The sequence below is a fragment of the Octodon degus genome, unplaced genomic scaffold (assembly GCF_000260255.1).
Source record: "Octodon degus isolate 3935 unplaced genomic scaffold, OctDeg1.0 scaffold00021, whole genome shotgun sequence".
NCBI classification, from domain to species: domain Eukaryota; kingdom Metazoa; phylum Chordata; class Mammalia; order Rodentia; family Octodontidae; genus Octodon; species Octodon degus.
The window spans coordinates 12,642,313-12,647,459 of NW_004524597.1; positions in this window are offsets into that span (position 1 = coordinate 12,642,313).

Here is a 5,147-nt window from a genome sequence, read left to right on the forward strand (position 1 = left end):
GGGACACTATCACCATCACTACCTCTCTTCCTCCTGATAGAATTAAAGAAAAAAGGCAGAAACAAAAGCAAATGATAAAGCTGAGTATGGTGGTACACCTCTGTAATCCCAGCACTTAGGAGGCTGAGGCAGAAAGATTGCTGAGAGTTTGAGACCAGCCTAGGGTACAAAGTGAACTCAAGGCCAGCCTGAACTGTACAGTGAGAACCTGTGTCAAAAAAAAAAAAAAAAAAAAAAAAAAAGCAACACATAAGCCTTAACTCAGAGGCAGGAGCTCAGGGGTCCCTCCAGCAGCTCAGAAACTTGGCTTCCAAGGAGCAGGCCAGCCTGGGCATTGGGCCATAGCCACCACAGTCTTCCCTACTTTCTTTACACAGTGATCATCCTTTCCTGGCAGCCTCTGCCCCCCCCCCCCCCATGTTCCTCTTGCTGCTTCTCTGAGCTCCAGGTTGTGGGCACGCCACTCTTGCAGTTGGCCCCTCACTCTTAGCCCTGGATTTTCTCTTCCTTCTTAAGCTCAGCTTGACAGGCTCTTCCCCCATATGCCCTCCTCAACACTTAGAGCAACCTGGGCACCTACTTGGCTGCAACTCTGTCTTCTTGCACTTGTTACTATGGCTGACTGCTGTATCCCAGCCACGTTTGCTGACACCTTGATTTATCCTTAAGGAAGGAAGATGATACGGGAAGTTTGATCCCATGGTCTAGGTCAGTATGAGGTGAACATGATAACCACTACACTATGGAAACTGTTGAATCAACCTCAGTAATGGTGAACCTTTCATAAGAGATTTCAGTGATATGAGCAGCCCACTGAACATGTATGCTGTAGGTTCACCACTCCTGGTCTAGGCTAACTGTGGATTCAACACTCAACCTCCAGGAGTCACCTGGACCACACCTGACCTTTGTCTAGCAGTCTGAGGGCCAAGGGGCCTGAGCTAGACAGGACCCTCTGCAGGCAGGCAGGACTTGGGCAGGGACCATTGGCTTTCTGATGGCTTTGCTTTTGCTTTCTCTACACACACACACACCCTTTGATGTCCTCTCTTCTGGTAGCCATGCCAAACCAGCTTGGGCTGCCTTCTCCAAGAGCATCTCTTCCTCATTAGCAGACCTGGAGCCCAGCTTCCTTCACCCAGGTACCCTGTGCCAGGAGAAGGAGCACAGTGTGGGTAGGTGCACATGCCAGTTAATGTTGGAGCCATGCTTGAGGAGGTAAGAGCTGACCTTGATCTTGCCTCTGACTCTCCCCAGAAGGGGCTGCATTGTACTAAACTCTTCTTCTATATGATCCTGCCCTACCCCAGAAACCCCACTCTAATGTACTATATTAGAGACAGGAAAGAAAGAGAGGATCATTTGGCCTCACCAGCTGTGTTACCACCCACTGCAGTATAAAGAGGAGGCTGACAACCATCCATCTCACACAAAGATTGAGCATGTAAAATCACGCCAGGTCAGCACACAGCCTCACATGGCCTCCCATGCACATTCAGGACAGCTCTGGCTAAGAGCTTAGACTTCTCCATTCCTGTTCAGTGTCTAAGCCAAAGTCTGGAACAATCCAGAGGGAACTATGGGGCAAAGCTCACAGACACAGTGGTCTTGGTCACACAGTGGCCATTGGTGGCACTCACACAAGCTCCAGCACCTCAGCCACCTGGGATGATCCCCAAAGTGTTCTCAGTCCTGCCTAATGCCAGTGGTAGAGTCACACTGGGTGTCTTGCCTCCTGTCTTACAATAAAACTTTCAAACTGTGACTTGTGACTCAAAAACAGTGTTCAAGAGGGACATGGCGGGGGGGGGGTTGTCCCTTAGCTCAGTTATTTAAGTGCCTGCTTAAACAAAGCGGTCAGGCTCAGGTTGCTGTGGTTCAATCCCCAGAACACAAGCCAGCCAAACCTGCCCTGACAGCATTCTGAGCCAGCAAGAAAAAAAAAAAAAAAAAAAAAAAAAAACCCTCAAGAGAGACACCAGGGAAGATGGCAGAGCAGGAAGCCCCAGAAACCTGACCCTCCTCTGGACAACAGTTGAACTGAAATGAACAGTCTTCTGCCAACTCAGGATCAAACACAATATTTGGGGGAAAAAGTGTTCTAACCACAAACACATTTTTAAAATATATTTAATAGCGGGTCTACAGGGTCTCACTACACAGAATGGACTTATAGTGATCCTCCTGTTTTCAGCCTCCCAAATACTGGGATTACAGGCATGTGCCACCACACCCAGTCTCAATTGCTGTCTCAGCATGCCCTGCCCCAGGGGCAAGGCCAGCCAGCACTGCAGGCCAGTGATCAAACCCTGACGGCCCCTGCATTTGCCTAAACAGGCACTTTAATCTACTGAGCTGTCTGGCCAGCCCAATAAACATATCTTTTTTTCTTGTCATGATTCCCTAAATAATGCAGTATAACAACTATTTACACAGCTCTGACATTGTATTAGTTCTCATAAGTAATCTGAAGGTGATATAAAATCTATGGGAGTATCTGCCCTGGTTATATGCAAATACTCTGTCACTTTATATAAGGGATTTAAGCATCCATAGATTCTTGTACCCCACAGGTACCAAGGGACAACTGTACTTTGGAACTCTAGAATCTAATAGACCACTTACAGCATCCAGGGTCCAGCTTGATGAAGAAGCTCTACAATTTTAGTCAATATTGGTCAATAGCTACTTTTACAGGACTAGTTATCATCCCCTGTCCCCCTGCCCAGCACAAGTAGCTATGGGGATGGTGGCTCTTATTTTGGGTTGATAGCAGCATTATTCACAATACTTGAAATATGTAAACAACTCAGATGCCTGTCAGTGAACAAATGGGTAAACAAAATGTGGTCCATCCATACAACCAAACATTATTCTGCCATAACAAGGGAATAAATGGATGAACCTTGAAGATATCATGGCAATGGATGAGCTTCAAAAATATTATGCCAAATGAAGAAGCCACCTGGTGTATGATTCCATATACAATATGGGAAGTGATAAGAATAAAAAATTCCACAGAGAAATTGCATAGATGCAAATCTATAGAGCAGATTGTTGCCTGCAAATGAGGGTCTGGGAGGAATGGAAGTGATGGCTAATGAGTGTGGAGTTTTTTCCAGGTAGGAGAATATTCTGGGACTAGATAGCAACAATGTTTGCCCAGTCTTGTGAATACAGTCATCCCCTCATCCCGGAGAACACTTGGTGAATACCAAAATTGGCAGGTGCTCAAATCCTCTATATGCACAGGATTTGCATACATCCTATCTTAGTTACTTTTCTCATCACCAAGACAAAATACCTGCCACCCCGAGTTAAAGGAGGAAAAGGTTATTTAGCTCATGGTTTGTAGAGGTTTCAGCCATAGTTGGCTGTCTCCAAGGCAGGGAGGCGTGCCAGAAGACAGTCAAGGAGAAACAGTTCATGGCAGGAAAAGGTCAGCAAAAGCAAGTGACCAGCGGCAAGTCACAGGCATGGCTCTTTCTTACTCAAATGTTTTTGGGTTGTTTTTTTTTTGTTTTTTGTTTTTTTTTTTTTTTTGCAGAACCGGGGGTTGAACTCAGGCCCTTGCACTTGCCAGGCAAGCACTTACTCTACTGAGCCATCTCCCTGGCCCGCTTACTCAAATCTTTAGTTGGTTGAATGCACAGATTTAGATCCATGGATCTGGAGGAATGGATGTACAATAAAAAGTGCTCAATTGTATCCTTGAAAATGAGAGAATTTTGTATGACATATCATTTGTATCTCAACAAAGCAATTCACTTTTTTTTTTTTTTTTGGTACCAGGAATTGAACTCAGAACCTTGTGTCAGTCATATAGGTGCTGTGCTGCTGAGCTATATCCCTGGCCCTAATTTTTTAAAGCAAAGGCTCAAACTAAGAAGCTGGATCTGCTATCTGCCAGGAACCCTTGGCCCCTGTAATGCCAGCTACCAACTCATTTCAGAATAAAGATAGCTCCAGGATCAGAGACTCAGGAGTCAGGAGTCAGGTCCTTCTGAAAGGGAACTGGGTGGGGGTGAGCCCTGGGGTGGAGGGAGCAGCTACTGCTGTCCTGAGACTGAGGCAGATCCGAAAACCAGACTTGGGCATACTGTGAGTGCCCAACTGCCGACATTTCCCTTCCCCACCCAGGCTGAGCCAGTCACCAGAACAACCAGGGCTCCAAGGAGGAAGCAGTCAGGGGACAGAATTTAGATGGGCACCGTGCCACTGACCAGCCACCTCAGGACCCTAACAGCCCTCAGTGGGCAGACAAGCATGGTTGAGCATGACATTGGAGCTCTGTCAAATTATTCTCTTGCCATGTGCCTCCTGCCTATATTTCCTGAAATATTTGTCTGTCTGCCTGAGTCATGGCTTCCTGCTCTACACATTCTGATTTGTGGCATTTTGCTGCTTGCTCTGTACCCACTTCTACTGAAATATGTGCTCTGTCTGCGCGCAGAGGAATTCATTCACATTTGTTTAATTTGGGGCTTGTCTTCCTGTTATCTGCCTGCACCAAACTGAGGCCTCTATTTGCTTCCCCTGCACGTTGTAAATCCCCTCATCAGCACGTTATCCCGTTATCCACTTGGCGCCAGCGATCATACATCCTACTCGAGTTCTATTTAGCTATGTCATTTTATTCTTTTATTTCAGAGCTAGTAAAATATGATTGCATTTCGTTAGGTTAAGATTGCCTGCTGGATCCCAGAGCACGCCGATATGTTTATGTGGATGCCATCATGCTTTGCCACTTCATATAATTACTTTCAATACGCGTATGAGGCAAAGTATCTAAATTCCCCCTCTAGATTCTTTCCTTGTAAAATCAGGGTGTACTCTGACTGCTGATAACATTTACAACTTTCCCAGGCAGGAGCTCCAACTAACTGTTTTATTTTATGGAGAGGAAACTGAGGCTCAAAAAAGAGACAAAACTTGCACCACTTCAAAGCAAGCTATAAAGCCAAGGTCACAGTCCTCAGAGATGTTTTACCTCTGTCAGGTGGGTGCTAGGCCAATCCTGCTCCTCCGCTCGAGGTGGCCAGCTTCTTCCTGTGGCCTGTAGGCTGGGGCGGAGAAATGTGGGAGCCCAGCCCCAGCTGTGGCTATGAGGAAAGGAACTGAGGCTCCAAGCTATGGGGAGGGCAGAG